The sequence below is a fragment of the Scyliorhinus torazame genome, chromosome 17 (assembly GCF_047496885.1).
Source record: "Scyliorhinus torazame isolate Kashiwa2021f chromosome 17, sScyTor2.1, whole genome shotgun sequence".
NCBI classification, from domain to species: Eukaryota; Metazoa; Chordata; class Chondrichthyes; order Carcharhiniformes; family Scyliorhinidae; genus Scyliorhinus; species Scyliorhinus torazame.
The window spans coordinates 130,691,845-130,717,858 of NC_092723.1; positions in this window are offsets into that span (position 1 = coordinate 130,691,845).

Below are 26,014 nucleotides of genomic sequence, written 5' to 3' on the forward strand. Positions count from 1 at the left end.
TTTCGCCTCCCGCACATTGACTGCAGCGGAAAAGAAGTACGCGCAGATCGAGAAGGAGGCCTGGCAGTGGTCTTTGCGGTGAAACGCTTCCACCAGTACGTGTATGGCCACCACTTCACTACTGTCACTGATCATAAGCCTCTGCTGGGACTTTTCCGAGAGGATAAGCCAATACCGCCCATTGCGTCCGCATGGATCCAGCGCTGGGCTTTGTTGCACGCTGCCTACGAATATTCTCTGGAGCATAAACCAGGGACCCCAGATAGCGAATGCCGATGCACTGAGCCGATTGCCTTTGTCGACCGGCCCCATGTCGACCCCCATGACCGGTGAGGTGGTTGCAACCCTAAATTTTATGGACTCCTTGCCTGTCACGGCATCACAGATCCGTGAGTGGACCCAAATGGAACCAGTCCTGTCAAAGGTTCGGCACATAGTCCTATATAGTGGGCAGCACAGACCGCTCCCAGGCGAGTTGCGGGCATTTTCCTCCAAGCTGTCAGAATTTAACGTGGAAGACAGTATCCTCTTGTGGGGGTCGCATGTGATTGTCCTGGAAAAAGGACAGGAGCTGATACTAAAGGACTTGCACAATGGGCATCTGGGTGTGACCAAAATGAAAATGTTGGCCCGGAGTTATGTCTGGTGGACATGCCTCGACGATGACATTGAGAAGTGGCCCAAAACTGCCCCATTTGCCAGGAGCATCAGAAGCTTCCGCCGGCCACACCCCTACATCACTGGGAATGGCCAGGGCGGCCTTGGGCGCGCTTGCATGCGGATTCTGACGGCCCTTTTCAAGGATCCATGTTCCTTATATTAATCGATGCCCAGTCTAAATGGTTAGAGGTGCATAAGATGGTAGGCACAACGTCCTGCGCAACAATTGAGAAGATGCGTTGTCTTTCAGTATGCATGGCCTCCCCGAGGTGCTGGTCACGGACAACGGCACTCCATTCACAAGTGAGGAGTTTGCGAGGTTCATGAAGATGAACTGCATATGCCATATCCGCACCGCTCCATACCACCCGGCTTCCAATGGGTTGGCGGAGCGCGCAGTGCAGACATTCAAACGGGGCTTAAAGAAGCAGTCTTCCGGGTCTATGGACATGAGACTGGCTCGTTGTTTGTTTTCATACAGGACCACTCCACATGCGGTGACTGAGGTAGCTCCCGCGGAACTATTAATGGGCCGGAGACTTCGCACCCATCTTAGTATGGTTTTCCCTGACATTGGCGCAAAAGTACGCCGCACTCAAGAACGGCAGGGACATGGCCTTTCTCGGCATCGGCTGATTCGGCAGTTTGTGCCCGGTGACCCAGTGTTCGTTCGAAATTTTGCTGGTGGTGCCCAGTGGGTCCCTGGCGTTATCTTTTGCCGGGCCCTATCTCTTACCAGGTGCAAGCCCATGGTCGTTTCAGCGTAAGCATGTAGACCATGTTCGCTCCAGAAGACTGTTTCTTCCAAAGATTCCCTGCCCCCTGAGCTCACGTCTACAGCCGCAGAGACCAAAGACAGTACAGAGTACTCCTCACGATCTTCCTCTGGCGCCGCACTCAAAGCCTGCGCAGGTCGTTGCAGAACCATGTTGAGATAGGGACGCTGAGATGATGGAGACAGTGGACTCCGACTCCAAGATGGAGACACAGAACGCATCAGAGGGGAGACCTCGGTCCCACAGGCCGTGGATGTACAACCGTTACACTGTTCATCACGGAAGCGCCGTTCTCCGTCTTGTTACACGCCGCCCGATCCAGCGCCTCGTGCAAATGGTGTCCGGCCTGCGGCAAAACGAGTCCGAAGCCCTCCTTCGCTAGGGTCTTCGGTGGATTCCTTGGACTTTGGTGGGGGGGGAGGGATGTTATAACCTGCCTGCTTACCACTGGCTGGGGACTAATGGCAATCCCACAATCCTCAAGGAGTATGAGCTTCCCCAATGAGGGGGGCGGAGAAATCATTAGCAGAGTCCCTGCATAAATAAAGCTGGCCAGTATGGAACCAACTAGAGAGGAGTGAGCAGCAAGAGAGTACTGTTGCTGTTGTGTATATATATATATGTAATTGTAAATAAATGTTATTTCTTTCTATTCTACAAACTCGTGCTGGATTCTTCGTGGCCCTCACAAAAACTTCACTGTCGCCTCTTTTTTGATCAATTGCCCAACATAATTTTCATTGGTCTGGAATTTGGCTACCAGGGTGGGTAGCTTGACCTACATTGATAAAAAGAACCATAACCTGTGAGATACTTGCTCCACGTTGGTGTGGAGGGATGTGGGCCAAGTTGGTTGGTTGGTTGGGGGTGAGGTGGGATGGAACTGGGCCTGCCAGCCTCGAAACCAGATGCTAGAAAGACATGGGAGCAGGTGAGTGCCAAGCGGGATGGTTAGAACACCTACCTTGATTCCTTGGAATTTCATCCCAATTGTTTTGGAAGATATGCCCTCTATCCCTCTCCCATCACACACCCTCATCCACCCACTCATCTTCCAAATAGGCCTGATACATCTATGCCAACTCAATTCTCCACACCCAACCCCCATGAATTCTTATGCCATCCAGGCAAATTCAATGTCTCTCACTAACCCCCCTCCCCCGCCCATGGCCCCTCAAAACCACCAGTCCTACTCAATGTCAGCTGATCAATATCCACCATGGCCAGACCTCCGGAGTCGAGATGAAATGAAACCAACTTCTAAAAATCTAAGAGAGCACTCACTTGACATACTTGATAATGAAAAAAGTCCATTCATGAAGTCCATTCAAAACTTGGAAATCTCAAATGGTCAATCTCCTATATAAAGAAACGTCTACTCACACCCACATCAAAAACAACTGATCCTTTAATAGTCTCTTTAAGCTGTCAATCAAACTATGAACTTAGCAACTCCTGCTGAGGTAATTGGAGCTTTAGACTTCGCCAAGCTTTCATTATGACCCAATGACAGCCCACGGGGAAATACTGATAAAGAGCACTAATGGAGCAGCTTGAACAGATGCTATAACGGCTGATCTGGCAGAACAATCACTGACAGTTACAGCCAGTTTTTTTTACATTCTAAGGAGCAGGCTATTTAAAAAAACTTCAGATTACAGTAACGTCTCATCATTCAGAGGGATTAAATTCCTGCGAAAAGTCACAAATGGCAAAATCACGAACAAGGAACATGCTTTTGAATGGACTCATTTAGCTAGGTTCCAGGCATGTGAGGGCAGCATTGGTTTGGGCACTTACTCTACAGCAAATTGTTTTCTCTATTTCTACTTGCATGCACTTCTACCAGGGATACTGGATAATGGTGTGGAGCAGGAAAATTGATTTCTAAGGCCAATCCATAGAATCCCTACAGTGCAGATGGAGGGCGTTTGGCCCATTGATTCTGCATCAACTCCCTGAAAGAGCACTCTACGTAAGCTCACTCCCCCGCCCTATCCCCATAACCCCACTAATCTACATATCTTTGGACACTAAGGGGCAATTTAACCTGGCCAATCCACCTAAACTGCACATCTTTGACTGAGTTTGTGCCAACTCATCATTTCCCATGTTAAGATCCCCATATAGGTCCATAGATCATCCTAGCCTGTACAGTTTAGTTACTCACTGGATAAACTCACAAAGATGTCAGTCAGCATATTCCATGTGTAACTGACTGCAAACATTACTTGCTGTATCCTCCATTTCAGCATAGCACTCAAATCGAGCAGAGTTCCTTACTGATGTTTCAGTACTCCAGAGGTCACATCTAACTGTTATAAATTTTCCAGCGTATATCTGCCTCGGCTTTCAAAGACCTTTCACAAAATTAATTAATGATGAAACCAATATCTTAGAGTAAATTAACGGATCCCACGCTTGAGCTGTGTTCAAAGGGTGCACTTGTCAAAGAATCAGTGCAGAGATTTGAACCTTTCAAACGCAGATAAACAAACATTGCTTATGCGATGGACAATGGGGCGTACAAAGTACAAAGCACGGGTAAGTGAAAGTTGTTGTGGACTCCAGAAGAAGTAAATTGTATTGATATTTGTGGTTGTCAGGAGTTATAGCTTTAACTTTCATTTATATTTTTCTATTTGTGGATTGAAAAAGTGAAACATGGCATCTGGTTTCATTTTTGAGTGGCGACAACTTCTTGCGAGAACTCTTTACTGTAGGCATGTGAAGTAGTGATGTTCTGTGGGTATGGCTGAATACCTGAGAGAGAGTACGAAAGGCAAAGCTTGAATGCACATAGCGATTCAGGAGAGAGGAACATCAGAAGGAAAGATTGAAACCCTGGAGGTGGATGCTTGTTGAAGATATCCAAATGAAGGGAGAGTTTGGGAGGAAATTACAAAGTGAGTTCTTCAAGAATGGAGATTGGAAACCCAAGTTGTGAAACAGAGCTTCAGTGAGATTGGTTGATTCACAGTGTGACAGTATCTGGAGAGAGTTGATGAGAGATCCGTAAAAGTTTTTATTGGGTGGCATCTGCCACATGAGTGTGGGGTCCAACCACAGGTCGCCTATTGGTTTACATGGACCGTATACTTAATGTAACCATTAGAATATAAGATAGATTTTGTAACTTGTGCCCTCCACGTTTCTAAACAAAAAATAAAAGTTAGAATCCACCAAGCCGGGTTCCACCCTGGTACCCGGCTTGTCCATCAGTAACATCAGCTGGGATCATAACAAATCAGAACAAGGAAGTCGCGAAAGGCTGGACTGTACTGTATAACATTTAAACATACTTAATTGGCTGCTCCATCAATTTGTCACTCTCACACCGCAGGGAAGACTCTTGCAAATGCCAAAACGTGGATTTCTGGTTTCCCTCATCTTAATCACACCCTGCTGGCAAAAATTATATCTGTTGGAAATGGGGTGTAAATTCCATGTCGTGGTGAGTCCCACCTGCCATTTTTAAAAGTCAATGAAATCAGGAAGATTATGTGAAAATTTGGCACATTGAGTCTAGAATTAGTTAAGTAATCCAATGGATTACTGGTAGATCAACCAATGGTTGTCTCAGGCTCAAAATACTACAATGCTACTTTCCTTATGCTAGTTCTGGGATCATGTATGTAGATGCTTAAACCTTTGCAACCATTGTTTGTTGAATACATGAATGATTGCTGAGAGTTCAAGCTGCTTTGCTTGAAATCTACCCTCTGCTTTCTGATGCTGCTTGTTCTGCACAGAAGCCACTCTGCAGCAACTGAGCTACATGCCAGTACTTTTGGGTGAAGCATGTAATTGTCAATATGAAAGGGAGCTGGTTACTGACCAATGAGGTTTCCCAAGCCCCAGGTTATTTACCGCTGGGACCAAAAACAGGTGCAGAAACAGACCCTGGACAGATATTAATGGCAGCAGCCAATTGACAGGCTGTCTCAGGGATTGCCAGCCAACTGAAGATGGTAGCTTGCGTCTCAAAGATGCCATTCCAATCAAAGGGCAGCACCTTGGCAGCCTCAGGAGCGCCGCCAATAAAAGTGGCTGCTGCTGAGACTGCATGAAGACAAGAGGGTGGCATTCATGCTGCGGTTCCCTTGGAGTCCAGGTACATTTTGTTACTTAATGTGGTGCGGCTAGGCATGTAGTCTCAGGTGATCAGTAGGATGAACTATCCAGTGGTGCTGTTAGAACCATGGGGATAGACATTTCTGTCAGGGAACACCTCTGTGAGCCTTGGAATGGCTGTTTAGGAAGCCTCCCACACAACCTTGGAACCCACTGGGAGTCCTTGAGGGCTCACCTTTGGTCTCCCCACGCATAAGAGCCCATCTCAACACCAGTAAAATGCTGCAAGTGGGGGAAGGAAATGTGTTATGGGCCAGGGTTTAGAGAACCCCAAAGTGTATCATGCAGTGTATCACCTGACCCACAACTTTTAATAGATTGTGGTATGGGGAGCACACGGCCCACTCTACAGGTGTGGTACAGCAGAAATGGAAAAGTAATTTTTAAAGCAAAACAATGCTTATTCTATGAACTCAAGTTAACCTTTTTGAAACATACATAGAACATCTTAGCAACCATCAATTAAAATACAACCCCCAAAGAATACAACACTAAGTAATCCTTAATAACTTCCCAAACATCATCCAGAAGACAGAAGAAACATCTTTTAACCGAAGCACATCAGGTTTACATTCACTACTGAAAACATTTATAATTCTGAATTCACCAAATGATCAAGAGATAGTGTTTTCATGGCAGAGAGATCAACAGTGCACCTGCTCTGTCTGGCTTCAGCTCCAACACTGAAAACAAAACTAAAACACACCCTGCAGCAAACAGCCTAAAACAAAAGTAAAAAGCTGGCAGACAGCCGAGCTCCACCCATTCTCTGACATCACTGCAGTAGTAAACACCCATTTCTTAAAGGTACTCTCACTACAGATATTTATATACACACCCATTTCATATTCAAGCCGCTTTAATTCTTTCTCATGTTCCATTTGTTTAAGTTGTAACTGAATTTTTGCCATTTCTAATGAGTCAAATGGTATCTCAGGCAACTTTAAATGCTTAGCCACTGCCATAGTTGCTTCACCTTTTCGCATTTTGTCAGGGAATGTTAACTGCAATGGTTTTGCCAAATCTAACAGTCGGCTTTTAGTCTCTGTCCTTAAGTTACTGCGTGTGACCGTCTCCACCCCCAAAAACCTCAGAGCCTCTGAAAGATCCATTGTCCACAACACACTCCCCACTTACATTAGAATACCACACCTGAAAAGGAACCACAATATGCTCACCCCTCACTGTCTTTAAGTTCACTAAGCCAATCCAATAGATAGACTTTTATCCCCCTCGAGCCCCCAATTTGCTATGGGCCAGGGTTTAGAGAACCCCAAAGTGTATCATGGAGTTCATCTGACCCACAACTTTTAATAGATTGTGGTATGGGGAGCACACGGCCCACTCTACAGGTGTGGTACAGCAGAAATGGAATAGTAATTTTAAAAGCAAAACAATGCTTATTCTATGAACTCAAGTTAACCTTTTTGAAACATAGTGAACATCTTAGCAACCATCAATTCAAATACAACCCCCAAAGAATACAACGCTAAGTAATCCTTAATAACTTCCCAAACAGCATCCAGAATACAGAAGAAACACCTTTTAACAGAAGCACATCAGGTTTACATTCACTACTGAAAACATTTATAATTCTGAATTCACCAAATGATCAAGAGATAGTCTTTTCATGGCAGAGAGATCAACAGTTCACCTGCTCTGTCTGGCTTCAGCTCCAACACTGAAAATGAAACTAAAACACACCCTGCAGCAAACAGCCTAAAACAAAAGTAAAACGCTGTCAGACAGCCCAGCTCCACCCATTCTCTGACATCACTGCAGTAGTAAACACCCATTTCTTAAAGGTACTCTCACTACAGATATTTATATACACACCCATTTATAAACACCCATTTCTTAAAGGTACCCTCACATGACAAATGGCTGTTAATAGGCCAATTAATTGGCCAGTTGCCTCCTCTTGTTCCTACTCCTGGCAATATCCTGTGGTGATGGAAAGATATCAGGCTTCCTCCTGATGCTTTTTGTTGCCATTTTATGAAGCCTTGCTCTTTCCAGCCAGTGTCCAGAAGGTTGGTAAAGTCCTGCCCAGTATTCCTGATGTGGGGTTCAGTGCCTGTGTCAATAACAACTTGCATTGTTTTTTTGTTTTAAAAAAATATTTTTATTCTCCTTTTTCACATTTTCTCCCAAATTTACACCCAACAATAAACAACAATCAGTAACGAATGCAATGATAATCCCTATATCAATAACAACGATCCCATTCTTCCACCAAACCCCCAAACATTAGCCCGCATGTTAACATAATAAAATGACAAAAAGGAACCAGGGATCGCCCATAGTCACCATTAACACATACAGTCCCCCTCCCCCCAACCCTCCCAACCCCCCCCCCCCCCCATGTTTGATGTAATCCAATTCTCAAAAGTGCAGAATGAATAACGCCCATGAATTGTAGTGCCCCTCCATCCTTCCCCTCAGTTCAAATGTGACCTTCTCAAGAGTCAAGAATTCCAGCATGCCCCCCCCCCCCCCCCCACGCCAGGGCACGGGGTGGAGAGGTTGATCTCCACCCTAACAGGATCTGCCTTTGGGCGATCAACGAGGTGAAGGCTACAACATCTGCCCTCGCACCTGTTTCTAACCCCAGCTGGTCCGACACCCCGAATATGGTCTCCCGAGAGGCCGGGTCCAGTTTCACATGAACCACTTTAGAGATTACGCTAAAAACCTCCTTCCAGTAATCCTCCAGCTTTGGACAGGACCAAAACATATGAACGTGGTTTGGGCCCCCCCCCCCCCCCCCCCACCCCCACCGCGCAAAATTCACATACATCTTCTACCCCCTCAAAGAGCCGGCTCAACCTCGCCCTTGTAAGGTGCGCTCTATACACCACGTTCATCTGTATCAGCCGCAGCCTTGCACACGAGGTGGAGGCATTCACCCTCCGGAGCACCTCACAACAGAATCCTCTTCCATACCCTCTCACAACTCTTCCTCCCACTTTGCCTTGATCCCTTCCAGCGGTTCTTTCTCCTCTTCCAAAATAGCCCCGTAATTCGCCAATATTTCCCCCTTACCCAGTCCCCCTGTCCCCAGCGATGTGGAAGTCGGCTCTACTGGGAAACCCTGTATCTCCTTTCTGGCGAAGTCTCGAACCTGCATGGATCTAAATGTTTCCCCCTGCTCCAGCCCATACTTCGCTCCCGGCTCCTTTAATATTGCAAACCGATCCCCAAGAAACAAATCTTTTAGTGTCCTAATTCCTTTCTCCTCCCATCTCTGAAAATTTCCATACCACTTCCCTGGCTCAAATCTATGGTTCCCCCTGAATCGGCGTTTAACAACTTGCATTGTTAACGTAGAAAATGGAACAGGTGCTAAGCAAGGAAGGGAGGTTAGAGGAAGTGACTGAAACCTTGGCCAAAAATAATTTTGAAAAGATTTTTAAAAGAGGAGAATTTCATTCTTCGAAAGCATGAGTTCCAAATACTTGGAAGTGTACATAGTGAGGTGTTGGAGATGGTATTTGAGGAGCAATCAGCCATGAAGATGAATCTAGGTTCTGATGAAAGTTCAGACCTGAAATGTGAACTCTTGTTTCTCGCTCCATAGATGTTGCCAGATCTGCTGGGTATTTCCAGCATTTCCTGTTTTTATATAATGGTCTTGGGGTTGTTCTTGCACTCCAAGATCATCTTGGAATAGCAGGCAAATTTTGTTGAGGAATGCTGGTACAGAAAAACTTGACATGATAAGGTCAAATGTGATAATCGATACCTAGGCCAGTCAGCATTCATGTGTGTGCTCCTTCAACCAGAGGCGGAAAAGTGAAAAGCTGCACTGGGGGAATGACGGAGTGAAAATGGTGATCAATTTGCTGTGAGCAAGTACATTGAATGGAGGTATAAGAAAGTGGGTAAGAGTGTCAGGGGCTCCAAGGTTAGATAGAGCACTGCCAGATGCAGAATGAAGTTCCCACCCTGTGCTCGAACAAGGTACCATAAAGTCAATCAAGGTGGGCACGGGAGCAATAGGTCAGAAGGTGAGAGCATTGAGGGAGAACTAGGGAATAGGGACAGTGTGGCTCTGAGGCAGAGCAGACGGGGAGAAGTTGCTGAACACAGCGGGTCTGGTGGCCTGAAGTGCATATGTTTTAATGCAAGGAGCATTACGGGTAAGGCAGATGAACTTAGAGCTTGGATTACTACTTGGAACTATGATGTTGTTGCCATTACAGAGACCTGGTTGAGGGAAGGGCAGGATTGGCAGCTAAACGTTCCAGGATTTAGATGTTTCAGGCGGGATAGAGGGGGATGTAAAAGGGGAGGCGGAGTTGCGCTACTTGTTCGGGAGAATATCACAGCTATACTGCGAGAGGACACCTCAGAGGGCAGTGAGGCTATATGGGTAGAGATCAGGAATAAGAAGGGTGCAGTCACAATGTTGGGGGTATACTACAGGCCTCCCAACAGCCAGCGGGAGATAGAGGAGCAGATAGGTAGACAGATTTTGGAAAAGAGTAAAAACAACAGGGTTGTGGTGATGGGAGACTTCAACTTCCCCAATATTGACTGGGACTCACTTAGTGCCAGGGGCTTAGACGGGGCGGAGTTTGTAAGGAGCATCCAGGAGGGCTTCTTAAAACAATATGTAAACAGTCCAACTAGGGAAGGGGCAGTACTGGACCTGGTATTGGGGAATGAGCCCGGCCAGGTGGTAGATGTTTCAGTAGGGGAGCATTTCGGTAACAGTGACCACAATTCAGTAAGTTTTAAAGTACTGGTGGACAAGGATAAGAGTGGTCCGAGGATGAATGTGCTAAATTGGGGGAAGGCTAATTATAACAATATTAGGCGGGAACTGAAGAACATAGATTGGGGGCGGATGTTTGAGGGCAAATCAACATCTGACATGTGGGAGGCTTTCAAGTGGCAGTTGAAAGGAATACAGGACCGTCATGTTCCTGTGAGGAAGAAAGATAAATACGGCAATTTTCGGGAACCTTGGATGACGAGTGATATTGTAGGCCTCGTCAAAAAGAAAAAGGAGGCATTTGTCAGGGCTAAAAGGCTGGGAACAGACGAAGCCTGTGTGGCATATAAGGAAAGTAGGAAGGAACTTAAGCAAGGAGTCAGGAGGGCTAGAAGGGGTCACGAAAAGTCATTGGCAAATAGGGTTAAGGAAAATCCCAAGGCTTTTTACACGTACATAAAAAGCAAGAGGGTAGCCAGGGAAAGGGTTGGCCCAATGAAAGATAGGCAAGGGAATCTATGTGTGGAGCCAGAGGAAATGGGCGAGGTACTAAATGAATACTTTGCATCAGTATTCACCAAAGAGAAGGAATTGGTAGATGTTGAGTCTGGAGAAGGGGGTGTAGATAGCCTGGGTCACATTGTGATCCAAAAAGACGAGGTGTTGGGTGTCTTAAAAAATATTAAGGTAGATAAGTCCCCTGGGCCTGATGGGATCTACCCCAGAATACTGAAGGAGGCTGGAGAGGAAATTGCTGAGGCCTTGACAGAAATCTTTGGATCCTCGCTGTCTTCAGGGGATGTCCCGGAGGACTGGAGAATAGCCAATATTGTTCCTCTGTTTAAGAAGGGTAGCAAGGATAATCCCGGGAACTACAGGCCGGTGAGCCTTACTTCAGTGGTAGGGAAATTACTGGAGTGAATTCTTCGAGACAGGATCTACTCCCATTTGGAAGCAAATGGACGTATTAGTGAGAGGCAGCACGGTTTTGTGAAGGGGAGGTCGTGTCTCACTAACTTGATAGAGTTTTTCGAGGAGGTCATAAGATGATTGATGCAGGTAGGGCAGTAGATGTTGTCTATATGGACTTCAGTAAGGCCTTTGACAAGGTCCCTCATGGTAGACTAGTACAAAAGGTGAAGTCACACGGGATCAGGGGTGAACTGGCAAGGTGGATACAGAACTGGCTAGGCCATAGAAGGCAGAGGGTAGCAATGGAGGGATGCTTTTCTAATTGGAGGGCTGTGACCAGTGGTGTTCCACAGGGATCAGTGCTGGGACCTTTGCTGTTTGTAGTATATATAAATGATTTGGAGGAAAATGTAACTGGTCTGATTAGTAAGTTTGCAGACGACACAAAGGTTGGTGGAAGTGCGGATAGCGATGAGGACTGTCTGAGGATACAGAAGAATTTAGATTGTCTGGAGACTTGGGCGGAGAGATGGCAGATGGAGTTTAATCCGGACAAATGTGAGGTAATGCATTTTGGAAGGGCTAATGCAGGTAGGGAATATACAGTGAATGGTAGAACCCTCAAGAGTATTGAAAGTCAAAGAGATCTAGGAGTACAGGTCCACAGGTCATTGAAAGGGGCAACACAGGTGGAGAAGGTAGTCAAGAAGGCATACGGCATGCTTGCCTTCATTGGCCGGGGCATTGAGTATAAGAATTGGCAAGTCATGTTGCAGCTGTATAGAACCTTAGTTAGGCCACACTTGGAGTACAGTGTTCAATTCTGGTCGCCACACTACCAGAAGGATGTGGAGGCTTTAGAGAGGGTGCAGAAGAGATTTACCAGAATGTTGCCTGCTATGGAGGGCATAAGCTATGAGGAGCGATTGAATAAACTCGGTTTGTTCTCACTGGAACGAAGGAGGTTGAGGGGCGACCTGATAGAGGTATACAAAATTATGAGGGGCATAGCCCGAGTGGATAGTCAGAGGCTTTTCCCCAGGGTAGAGGGGTCAATTACTAGAGGGCATAGGTTTAAGGTGAGAGGGGCAAGGTTTAGAGTAGATGTACGAGGCAAGTTTTTTACGCAGAGGGTAGTGGGTGCCTGGAACTCACTACCGGAGGAGGTAGTGGAAGCAGGGACGATAGGGACATTTAAGGGGCATCTTGACAAATATATGAATAGGATGGGAATAGAAGGATACGGACCCAGGAAGTGTAGAAGATTGTAGTTTAGTCGGGCAGTATGGTCAGCACGGGCTTGGAGGGCCGAAGTGCCTGTTCCTGTGCTGTACATTTCTTTGTTCTTTGTTCTTAATCCTAGAAGGATGACCACTAGTTCAGCCTGAAAAAAGTTCTCGGAGTGAGAATGCTACTTACTTGTTATTGTTGTAGCAAGTTATAGGAATTTGGGACAACATTCACTCGATTAAACCTGTCCAAATCATCTCGGATAGTATGGGGATTGTGGAAGGGACTATTCCATGGGTCTGTGATGGTTGGGTCTAAATCCAGGGCTTGGAGCTGGGGGACAGTGAAATTACCTAATATCCCAAACTAAGGTGACAAGCCACCGCACAATCCTTCAGGAGCTGAAGTCCCATTATTACACTGAGGATACCCTCCATTGTATTGTGTGGCGCTACTACTATGCGAAAGGGGATAGATTCAGAACAGAACTAACAATTCAAAATTGGACATCCATGAGGCGCTGTGAGCCATCAACAGCAGCAGAATTCAAGCACAATCTGTAACATCGTGACCAGGCACATCCCTCATTCTATCATGACCATTAAACCAGGGCACCTACCTTGCTTCACTGAGGAGTGCAGGGGAGCATGTCTGGGGCAGCACTGACATACCCAAAAATGTGATCCTAACCTGGTGAAGCTACAACACAGGACACTATGAATGCTAAATAGCAGAAATAGAATGCGATTAACTCCTAACAAATTAAAGAGAATGGAAATCAGGAGAAAAATCTCACCTGTTTGGAGTCCGACCTAGCATAAAGGAAGGTAGTTGTGGTCAGAACAAAAAAGGAATGTTCTTTCGTGGAAATAAATTTGGACCTTTTTCATCCTAAAGGCTATGATGTGGCATATATGCAGTTAAGAGAAACTAGATAAGTATATGAGAGAGAAAGAAGCACAATATTATGCTAGTAGAGTGAGGTGAACTGGGGAGAGGCAGTGGTAGTTCATCTGAAGCACAAACACTGGTATGGACTAGTCGGGCCGAATGGCCTGGTTTTGTGCTGAATATTTTATATAATTCTATGCAATTCAGAATATAACTATCATTCAACTTGAATCCTTCCTTTTTCGCCCCCCCCCCTTCTTTTTCCAAGATGAGTTCCTGAAATGCCTTGGATAACTGCCAAGTTAATATGATTGAGGTTGTGCTGATGACTGCTACATTGTACTCATTTGCAGAATTGGATTTGTTTCTTTCAAAGGTTTAATATCTTAATGGACCAAAAATGCCTCTAAAATGCATTCACCTATGTCATGAAACAAGACCAATTGGGTATGGTCTTGTGCTGATTGCTATCTGGAGGATAACCCAGAAATCGGGGAGTGAAGTGTGATTTCAATTCTAATTGCAATCTTCTGAGCCTTCCTTCCAACTGAAATTCCACTCTTCCAACTCCCTGATTGAATTGTTGCATTAGAATGGTACTGAACTAGATTATATTCTGTAGCTATATTGTGCTAGCGATAGCTAGGTTTACAATCATCAGCATTTTTATTTTATGCCTTTACAGTTATTCTGCATCACTTGTCTGTGAATGTGTGTGTGAGTGAGAATGCGAGTGGGAGTGGGTTGTGATGCTGCCTTCAGCTTGAAAGCTGCTAGGTTCACTAGCAACACTCTATCTTGTTAAAATGAACAGTTGATTATTTTCTGGAGGGAATTAATGCGGGTAGGCCAATGTGAGTCAGCACCTTGAGAAGAGAGGGCAGGGTGAGTCAGTGCCTTAAGGGGGGTGGGGCAGGGTGAGTTAGTACTTTGAGGGGAGGGACTGTGTGAGCCAACACCTTGCAGAGGGGTAAAATGGCAAGGGCAATGGAAACTCTTGAAATAAAACTCTTGGATGACAGCTATACTGGCCACAAGAGTGAACTTGCAGTATTTGTAAGGTTGCTTTGAATTATGATTGAGCACATAAAGAATGAAAAAACACATTCAGTCCATTGAACCTGTACCTCACAGAGCCTACCACTGTTAGGTACATAGTTCTCATCCTTTCATAGTCCTCAAACTTTAATCCCTTGGAAAAGTTAAGAGCCAGACTTCAAGTCACTGATTTGTTTTAATGAAGGAAGGCATTTTTTACATATATTAGGAAGAAGAGGGTAGCTAGAGAAAGAGTTGGTCCACTCAAGGACAAAGGAGGGAAATTACGTGTAGAACCAAAGGAAGTAGGTGGGGTCCATTTTTTAAAAATATATTTTTATTAGGGTATTTACAATTTTTATAATAATAACAATAACAGCGACATAAATATGGTACAATAAACATTTCCACCCCCCATCACGATCTTCACACACCCCAACGATAAAACAACAGTCTGGCCCTTTGGAATTCTGCTTCTGCTGACAATGTAATTTTCCCCGAGAAAGTCGACGAACGGCTGCCACCTCCGGGTGAACCCCAACATTGACCCTCTCAAGGCAAACTTTATTTTCTCAAGACTGAAAAACCCAGCCATGTCACTAACCCAGGTCTTTACACTCGGGGGCTTCGAGTCCCTCTACATTAACAAGATCCATCTCCTGGCTACCAGGGAGGCAAAGGCCAAGACGTCGGCCTCTTTCGCCCCCTGGACTCCCAGCTCTTCCGACACTCCAAAGATCACCTCCTCTGGACACGGCACCACCCGTGTTTTGAGTACCGTGGACATTGTCTGAGCAAAACCCTGCCAAAACCCTCTAAGCTTCGGGCATGCAGAAAACATGTGGACATGATTTGCTGGGCTTCCCGTGCACCTCGCACACCTGTCCTCTACCCCGAAAAACTTGCTCATCCGGGCCCCCGTCAAGTGTGCCCGGTGGACTGTATCAGGCTGAGCCTGGCACATGATGAGGATGTGTTAACCCTGCTTAGGGCATCCGCCCACAGACCTGCCTCCATCTCTCCCCCTAGCTCGTCTTCCCACTTGCCCTTAAGCTGCTCCACCAGAGTTTCCTCTGATTCCAAAAGTTCCTGGTAGATATCTGATACCTACCCCTCTCCCACCCATGTACTGGAGACTACTCCGTCCTGTATCCCCCTTGGCGGCAGCAGCGGGCAGGCTGAAACCTGCCTTCTCAAGAAGTCTCATACCTGCAGATACCTAAACCCATTCCTGCTGGCAATTCAAATTTATCCTCCAAGGCTTTCAAGCTGGGGAAACTCCCGTCTATAAATAGATCCCCCATCCTCCTAATTCCTGCCCTTTGCCATCTCCGGAACCCACCATCCAGCCTACCTGGTACAAACCGATGGTTATTATAAATTGAGGTCCAAACCGATGCTCCCTCCACTTTCTTTCATCTCCTCCACTGCCCCCAGATTCTCAGAGCCGACACCACTACTGGACTTGTGGAGTACCGGGCCGGCGAGAACAGAAGAGGTGCTGTTATCAGTGCTCCCAAACTTATGTCTTTGCATGACGCCGCCGCCATTCGCTCCCACAACGACCCCTCCCCCACTACCCACTTCTGAATCATGACTATATTAGCCACCCAGCAGTAATTACAAAGGTTCGGTAGCGCCAACCCACCCGCCCCCCCGACTGCGCTCCAGCAACACTTTCTTCACTCGCGGGGTTTTACCCGCCTACACAGAGTCCAAAATAACCTTATTTACCCGTTTAAAAAAGGCCCTCGGGATGAAGATGGGGAGGCACTGAAAGACAAACAGAAATATGGGGAGAACCGTCATTTTCATGGTCCTTACCCTCCCCGCCAGTGATAGCGGGAGCATGTCCCATCTCTTAAAGTACTCTTTCATTTGTTCTACAAGCAGGGATAGATTTAACTTGTGCAATGCCTTCCATTCCAGAGCCACCTGGATTCCCAGATATCGAAAGCTCCTCCCTACCATTCTAAACAGCAGCTCTCCCAGTCTCTTCTCCTGCCCTCTCGCCTGTATCGCGAACATCTTGCTTTCCCCCATGTTCAATTTATACCCCGAAAAATTATCAAATTCCCCGAAGATCCGCATAACTTTCCCCATCCCCTCCAACGGGTCTGAAATATACAAGAGCAGGTCATCTGTGTAAAGCGAGACCCGGTGCTCCACCCCCACCCCGAACCAGACTTTTCCAGTTCCTAGAGGCTCTTAACGCCATGGCCAGTGGCTCTATGGCCAGAGCAAACAGTAGCGGGGACAGGGGACAGCCTTCTCTCGTCCCTCGGTGTAGTTTAAAATACCCCGACCTCAACTGATTTGTACGCATACTCGCTACTGGTGCCTGTTAGAGCAACCGCACCAAGTCAATGAAGCCCTCACCAAACCCAAACCTTCCAGCGCCTCCCACAGGTAATCTCACTCCACACGATCAAAAGCTTTCTCCACATCCATCGTGATCAACACCTCCATCTCCCCTCCTTCTGAGGGCATCATAATAACATTTAAAAGCTTCGAACATTGGCCGTGAGTTGCCTGCCCTTTACAAATCCCGTCTGGTCTTCACCTATCACCCCCGGGATACAATCCTCTATCCTTGTGGCCAATATCTTAGCCAGCAGTTTGGCATCCACATTCAGTACAGAAATTGGGCTGTATGACCCGCATTGCTCCGGATCCTTATCCCGTTTCAGGATCAATGAAATCGAGGCCTGTGACATTGTTGGGGGGAGGACTCCCTTCTCTCTTGCTTCATTAAATGTCCTCACCAGTGGCTCAATATCACCGAAAACATTTTATAGAATTCCACCGGGTAGCCGTCCGGCCCTGGGGCCTTGCCCGACTGCATGCCCTCCAACCCCTCCATATTTCCTCAATTTCAATTGGGGCTCCCTGCCCTTCCACCAGATCCTCTTCCACCCTCGGGAACATCAACTGACCCAAAGACTGCCTCATCCCCTCCACACCAGCCGGGGTTCTGACTTATATAATTTACTGTAAAAGTCCTTCAACACCCCATTCACCCCCGCTGGGTCCAGGACCGTGATCCCACCTCTACCCTTTACTCTCCCTATCTCCCTGGCCACCTCCCTTTTTCTGAGCTGGTCCACTAATATTCTGCCTGCCTTTTCCCCATACTCATAGATTGCCCCCCTTGCCTTCCTCAGCTGTTCCACTGCTTTCTCTGTAGTCAACAGCCCAAACTCCACCTGCAACCTCCGCCGCACCCTCAGTAGCCCTGCGTCCGGGCCTCCAAGTATCGCCTGTTCACCTGGAGTATCTCCTCAACTAACCTATCCCTCTCAGCCCATTCCACCTTTTCTCTGTGGGCCCGTATCGAGATTAATTCCCCTCTGACCACTGCCTTCAAAGCTTCCCAGACCGTTGCTGCAGAGACCACCCCCGTATCATTTGTTTCCAAGTAGTTCTGGATGGACTTGTTCACCCGCCCAAAGACCGCTTTGTCCGCCAGCAACCTCACATCCAGTCTCCATAGCGGGCGTTGTCCTTTCTCCAAACTAACCCGTAGATCCACCCAGTGCGGGGCATGATCCGACACTGCGATTGCCGAGTACTCAGTATCCACCACCCCGGTATTAGAGCCCTGCTCAGAACAAAAAAGTCGATCTGAGAGTATACCTTGTGGACATGGGAGAACAAATAAAACTCCTTCGCCCTTGGCTGTTCCATAAACCCCTTCAATTCCTTTGCCGCTGCTGGCACTCTCCCTGTCCTGTATTTTGACCGGTCCAATTCCGGATCAATGACTGTGTTAAAATCTCCCCCCATGATCAAGTTATGTGACTCTAAATTCCACAGCGTCCCAATTCGGAGCATATACGTTCACGAGTACCACCCACACCCCCTCCAGCTTCCCACTCACCGTTATGTATCTGCCCCCCGTGTCTGACACGATTTCCCCTGCCTCGAATGACACCCGTTTATTAATCAAAATCACTACCCCCCTGGTCTTTGAGTCCAGCCCTGAGGGGAATACTTGGCCAACCCTCCCCTTTCTCAATCTAGTCTGGTCTGTAACCTTTAGGTGTGTCTCTTGTAACATCGCCATGTCCACCTTCAGCCCCCTCAAATGCGCGAACACGCGAGCCCTCTTGACCGGCCCATTCAGCCCTCTAACATTCCATGTAATCAGCCTGGTCGGGGGACATCCCGCCACCCTCACTGCCGACTAGCCATCACCCTTTTTAGGCCAGCCTCCAGCTCGCGTCCCCAGCCTCCTCGAGCCTGCCCTCGGGCATCCGCTGTCCCCGACCTCCCATTTATCCCCTAGTAACAGTTCCTCCCCTGTCAGCAAAGAAGCTCCCCCCCACAACCTCTCTCCCCCATGGTAACAGCACCAGAAACCCAACCCCTCCTATCAAGCTCAAGCTTATCACATGCTCGCCCCCCACTGTGCTTCCATAAGTCAGCTGACCTAGCTGACCTGATAGCTCCCACCCATGGCACCAAACAGACTGTCTCCCCATTGTTCTCTCACCTCTCCCCCCACTTGGACATACATATTCAAAGCATTACATTCCCCAGTAAACAAACAGCAGAAAAAACAGTGGAAAAACAACGCAGAAACCCCCTCCACCCAGCTCCCAGTAAGACAAAGTTAACTTTAGCCATCGAAACAGCCCCTTATTACACATAACCCTACTTATTCAAACCGGCACAAAAGTGATTGTCAACAAATCGCCATTGCAATACTCTCCTCAAGGATTCAGTGTCTTTATGAAAATGAAAATCGCTTATTGTCACAAGTAGGCTTCAAATGAAGTTACTGTGAAAAGACCCTAATCGCCACATTCCAGCGCCTGTTCGGGGAGGCTGGTACGGGAATTGAACCCGCGCTGCTGACCTTGTTCTGCTTTACAAGCCAGCTGTTTAGCCCACTGTGCTTAGTTCACATCGAGTCTTTTTTCCCTGATGAAAGTCAATGCGTTGTCTGGTGTTTCGAAGTAAAATTCCCGATCCTCATATGTGATCCACAGACGCGCTGGCTACAACATCCCGAACTTCACCCACTTCTTAAAGAGGGCTGATTTTGCCCGATTAAATCTGGCTCGCCACTTGGCCAAATCCACGCCCCGGTCTTGATAAATGCGCAGCTCCCAATTCTCCCACCTACTGCTCCGTTCTTTCTTGGCCCACCTCAGAACGTGTTCCTTGTCCAGGAACCGGTGCATACGTACCACCATCGCCTTCGGCGGCTCGTTCGCTCGGGGCTTTTTCGCAAGGGCTCTGTGCGCTCTATCCACTTCCAGGGGCCGCGGGAACGCCTCAGCCCCCATCAACTTCTCCAGCATGTTCCTCACATAGGCCCTCACATCCGATCCCTCACTGCCCTCAGGGAGGCCGACGATTCTCAGGTTCTGCATCCTGGACCTGTTCTCGAAGTCCTCCAGCTTCTCCTGCATTCTTTTCTGGCGATCATTCATCATCTCCACCTTGGTCTCCAGCATGGTTAGGTAATCCTCGTGCTCGGACACCTTTTTCTCCACCTCTTGGATTGCACATCCGTGGATTTCTTGATTCTGCACCACCTGATCAATCGAAGCCTTGATTGGGTCCAGCGTGTCATTCTTAAGCTTGGCGAAGCAATCTTCAAAAAACTTCACCAACTGTTCTGTCGACCACTGTGCCATCTCCCCGCAGCCCTGCTTCTCCACCATGCTTTCCTGCATTTAGGTTGACAAATCCCCAGGGCCAGATGGCATCTATCCCAGATTAATGAGGGAGACAAGAGATGAAATCGCTGGGCCTCTGGCAGAAAACTTTGTGTCCTCATTGGCCACAGGTGAGATCCCAGAGGATTGGACGATAGCCAGTATTGTACCGTTATTTAAGAAGGATTGCAAGGGTAATTATCGGCCAGTGAGCTTGACGTCAGTGATAGTGAAATTGTTGGAAAAGATTCTCAGAGGTACGATCTATGCACATTTGGAAGTGAATGGTCTTATTAGCAACAAACAGCATGGTTTTATACGAGGGAGGTCATGTCTCACTAATTTGATAGAGTTTTTTGAGGACGTGACAAAAATGATTGACAATGGAAGGGCTGCGGATGTTGTCTACATGGACTTCAGTAAAGCATTTGATAAGATCCCTCATGGCAGGTTGGTGCAAAAGATTAGATCACATGGGGTCAGTGCTCGATGGATCCAGAACTGGCTTGGCCATAGAAGACAGAGGGTAGCAGTGGAAGGGTGCTTTTCCGAATGGAGGTCTGTAACTAGTGGTGTTCTGCAGGGATCAGTACTGGAACCTCTGCTGTTTGTAATATATATAAATGACTTGGAAGAAAACGTAGCGGGTCTGATTAGCAAATTTGCAGATGATACGAAGATTGCAGGAATTGCAGATCGTGATGAAGATAGTCAGAGAATACAACAGGATATAGATAGGCTGCAAAATTAGACAGAGAAATGATAGATGAAAATTAACCTGGACAAATGCGAGGTGATGCATTTTGGTAGATCCAATTCAGATGGGAGCTATAAAATAAATGGCAGAACCATCAGGAGCATAGAGATACAGAGAGATCTGGGTGTGCAGGTCCACAGATCCTTAAAAGTACAGCACAGGTGAAAATGGTGGTAAAGAAAGCATATGGCATGCTTGCCTTCATAGGACAGGGTATCGAATATAAAAGCTCTAAAATTATGTTATAATTATATAGAATGTTGGTTAGGCCACATTTGGAATACTGTGTCCAATTTTGGTCACCACACTACCAGAAGGACGTGGAGGCTTTGGAGAGAGTACAGAAAAGGTTTACCAGGAAGTTGCCTGGTGTGCTGGTATGGAGAGTATTAGCTATGAGGAGAGATTGAATGAACTGGGATTGTTCTCCCTAGAGAGACGGAGGCTGAGGGGCGACCTGATAGAGGGTATAGATAGGATGAACAGTTGGAGGCTTCTTCCCAGAGCAGAAATGACAATTACAAGGGGGCACAAGTTCAAGGTGAGGGGGGAAAGGTTCAGTGGAGATGTGCGGGGGAAATTTTTTATACAGAGGGTGGTGGTGGCCTGGAATGCACCGCCAAGTGAGGTGGTTGAGGCAGATATGTTAGCGACCTTTAAGACTTATCTGGATAGGCACATGAACATTCGGAAAAGCACCCTTCCACTGCTACCCCCTGTCTTCTATGGCCAAGCCAGTTCTGGGGTATAGAAGGTTACAGGCGGTTGGTCTAGATAGGACACGTGATCGGCGCAGGCTTGGAGGGCCGAAGAGCCTGTTCCTGTGCTGTATTGTTCTTTGTTCTTTGAAGTGGGTTAAGTGGTTCACCCAGTTTGGTGTTTGTTGATTTACTGGTAGTGGTTGTCATATTTGATGCTGACTGTCAATGCATTCTGTGTCATTGCAATATGATAACATGCACCATCACAAATTAACCCCAGCAGTGCTGGGTGAGTATTCTTTCCCTGGGGACAGGAGCTCGAGAGTTGCCTATTACTATTTCCTGTGGTGGAAGTAATCAAGGAGAACTCATAATTAATGTTAAGCTGTTCAGGGGCATCACACAAAGAGTTGTGGAAATCTGGATCTCTCTCAGTTGAGACTGGGGTCAATTTAAATATTTAAAAACTGGGTTTGACAGGTTTTTGTTAGGTAAGGGTGCTATGGATTATGGAACCAAGGTGATGGAATTAAGATATAGACCAGCCATGATCTAGTTGAATGACAGCACATGTTTGAGAGGCTGAATAGCCTGCTTCTTTTCCTATTGTGTAGGCAGTCTGCATCAGCAAGGTTCTACAGGGAATTGTCACCACCATAATAAAGCTTACTCCTAATTTTAAATCTTCAATTTATTATTACAAAACCATAGGGCAGAACTTTACTGAAACCAATCCCCTCGCAGCAGGATGGGAGAATGGAGCAGCAGTTCAGGAACCCAATAGTTTTTGGAATGGGCTTTGCTGCGGTTGTTGCCTTAGCACAGGGGGCGGGATTCTCTGACCCCTCGCCGGGTTGGAGAATCGGCGGGGGGGGGGGGGGGGGGGCGGCGTGAATCCCGCCCCGCAGCTCCGACACCGGCTGATGAATTCTCCGGCGTGGTTTTTGGCGGGGGCCTGTCGGGGGCCGTTGGCAGCGACCCCGCCGGCAGTTCTCCGGGCCCCAATGGGCCGTGCGGCCACCCGTTTTCGGCCAGTCCCGCCAGCGTGAAATAGACATGGTCCATCTCGGCGGGACCTAGCTTTAGGGCGGCTAGCGGGGTCCTCAGGGGGGGGGGTGATCCAGCCCCAGGGGGCCCCCACGGTGGCCTGGCCCGCAATCTGCGGGCGGTCCTGTGCCGGGGGGGGCACTCTTTCCCTCCGCGCCCGCCTCTGTAAGGCTCCGCCATGGCCGGCGCAGAGAAAAAAACCCTTGCGCAGGAAACACGCCGGCAGTCATGCGCATCCGCAAACTTGCGCCGGCCCTTCGGCGCTGTTTGGCGTGGCGCCATCCCCTCCAACGCCGGCCTAGCCCCCGGAAGTGCGGAGAATTCTGCAACTTCTGGGCAGCCCGACGACGAAGTGGTTCGCGCTGTTCTTGGAGCCGGCGTCAGGCCATCCCGCCAAGTGCGGGAGAATCCCGCCCCCCATTTCTGAGTTTCCTGATCAGTCGTAGAGTGCAGCATGATTACAATTCCCATCAATGGAAGAATTTTGAGTTAATGAGACTCCCAATCAGAATGGCTCCATTAAAGATTTATTCTTGAGGTTTCAATGACATCAAGAATGAAAATACAATGTAGGAAGACAGTCTTCTGGTGCATTGATTTTTCCCTGTGAAGGCCCGATCAGAAGTAGTGTTTCCTGCAGATGAGAAAAAGAGGCCAGTCTCGCGAATCAAGTAGGTACAGTTGGAGGTGACAGATACAGTGAGCAGCAGGCATGTCCCAAATTCAGGTGTCAACGTCCCCACATCCTGAATTCCCCAACACTCTCCTGCACAAAACAGATCATTGCATTTTTCAGTTTCACTCATTCCTGTATGTCGAAGCATATCCTCTTATCTCCACTTGAACAGCTAACACTGACCCTGATCTTCATCTTATTGACATTTTGCACCCACCCCTCATAGTTACCAATCACAAATGTTATCCTTCCCTCCTCTTCACACATTCCATTTCTCACATTCATAACTCTGCTTTCTCCCCTTGGAGAAGCGAGTGCCAACCCCAGGGAGAGACCTAAGTAGGGTGGGCCTCCAGTGATATCAATCCTGACTGGCACAGAGAAGGAGACTATTGAAAAAAGCATGGTAACAGAGTGCATGGCCATTGGCAATGGAGAAATGGGTGTCTCCCATTAACCTGGTGACATAATTACATATCATATTGCCACATGGTACTTAATCAAGAATATCACTTTGCTGTTACCACTTGCTGAAATGTGAACATCTATGTTAATTCATACTGAAGCCAGATGGTGAAGCATGAAACGAGACGGCAATCTTTTATTTAATACAAGATTAATTTACAGAATGCAACATTATAAATGAATGTCTCCCCCCATACCAACACCCAGTGTCCAGACACGTCTTTATACTCTTTTGTGCAAAGCAAATATTAAACAAATTAACTAACCAATTAACAACCCCTTCAAGGGGCATTGTAACAAAAAGGACAAAGCTTTAAAGGAAACTTATTAAAATTAAACTAAATAAAGTTCCCGGTGCTGATGATGCATCCAGCCACTGCGCCACCCACTGGTCACGAAGGCCGTAGGAGTACTGATGGATACCGCGTGCTCCATCTCCAAGGACACCTGGATGCGGACATAGCCACGAAAGAGAGGCAAACAGTTGGTTTGAATGGCCTCCCTCAACTGTCTGCTGTCTGGGACTATTTATGGCCAGCCTAGCCTCGGGAGCAGGCTGATGAGGAGAGGTCTCTCTTTTTATGTGTTCATATACATTAAACATACCATTAACAGATTCCCTACATTCCTTCAAATCAAAACTTCATAACACACAAACAATGGGCGTCATTCTCCGACCCCCCGCCGGGTCGGAGAATGGCCGTTGGCCGCCGTGAATCCCGCCCCCGCCCCCGCCGAAGTCTCCGAAGGGAGAAAAGTCGGCGGGGCGTTAATGGCGCCGCTGCCGCGGAGAATGTCACGGGTCTGCGCAAGGCAGCCAATTTTCGGCCTGCCGATATTCTCCCTTCCGGATGGGCCGAAGTCCCGTCGACGTGATGACCGTTCACGTCGACGTGAATCAAACCTCCTTTTCATCGGCGTGACCCGGTGCTCCAGGCTCACGCCGACCAGCGAGGAGGTGAGTGACGGCCTGGGGGGTTGGCTCTGGGCAGGAAATGACGTGGCCGCAGACTGATTGCCTGAGGAGAGGTGTGTCTCGGCTTGTGTGTGTGTGCGGCGGCGGGGGGGGGGGGGCTGGTTAGAGTAGGCTGGGCTCCGGGGGAGTGCCGGGAGGGGGTCCGTGCCGGGGTGGAGGTTGGGGGTTGGGGAGGGGGTCCGTGCCGGGGTGGAGGTTGGGGGTTGGGGAGGGGTTCCGTGCCGGGGTGGAGGTTGGGGGTTGGGGAGGGGGTCCGTGCCGGGGTGGAGGTTGGGGGGGGGGGTCGTGCTGGGGTGGAGGTTGGGGGGGGGTCCGTGCCGGGGTGGAGGTTGGGGGTTGTGGAGGGGGTCCGTGCCGGGGTGGAGGTTGGGGGGGGTCCGTGCTGGGGTGGAGGTTGGGGGGGGGTCCGTGCCAAGGTGGAGGTTGGGGGTTGGGGAGGGGGTCCGTGCCGGGGTGGAGGTTGGGGAGGGGGTCCGTGCCGGGGTGGAGGTTGGGGAGGGGGTCCGTGCCGGGGTGGAGTTTGGGGAGGGGGTCCGTGCCGGGGTGGAGGTTGGGGGTTGTGGAGGGGGTCCGTGCCGGGGTGGAGGTTGGGGGGGGGGTCCGTGCTGGGGTGGGGGTTGGGGAGGGGGTCCGTGCCGGGGTGGAGGTTGGGGGTTGGGAAGGGGGTCCGTGCCGGGGTGGAGGTTGGGGGTTGTGGAGGGGGTCCGTGCCGGGGTGGAGGTTGGGGGGGGGTCCGTGCTGGGGTGGAGGTTGGGGGTTGGGGAGGGGGTCCGTGCCGGGGTGGAGGTTGGGGGGGGGGTCCGTGCTGGGGTGGAGGTTGGGGGGGGGTCCGTGCCGGGGTGGAGGTTGGGGGTTGTGGAGGGGGTCCGTGCCGGGGTGGAGGTTGGGGGGAAGTCCGTGCTGGGGTGGAGGTTGGGGGGGGGGCCGTGCCGGGGTGGAGGTTGGGGGGGGGTCCGTGCCGGGGTGGGTGATGGGAGGGCAAATGAGTTGGTCCACCTGGCCAGGTGCCAGCCTCCAACAGTTGGACCCATGCGGTCCATGCCACCTGGCTGGGGGGAGGAGGGGATATGGGCAATGATGACATGTCGTCGTTCCCCTCCCCCCCACCAGGCCGTCATGTTTTCAGACCATCCAGCGATGTTGGCCGCCGTGGTGGCAGCCGCTCATGTCTATGTTGCCCTGGCTGAGGAGGAGGAGGAGGAGGAGGAGGAGGAGGAGCGTGCCAGAGAGGCGGCGCAGGCTGCCGCAGAGGGGCAGGCGGCAGCCGCCCAGGCTGGAGGGACACCTGACCGACAGGACGAGGAGGGGGAGGAGGACGTCGCGGCCCCACGGCAACGGAGGCACCCGAGGGCGCCCCGTGTG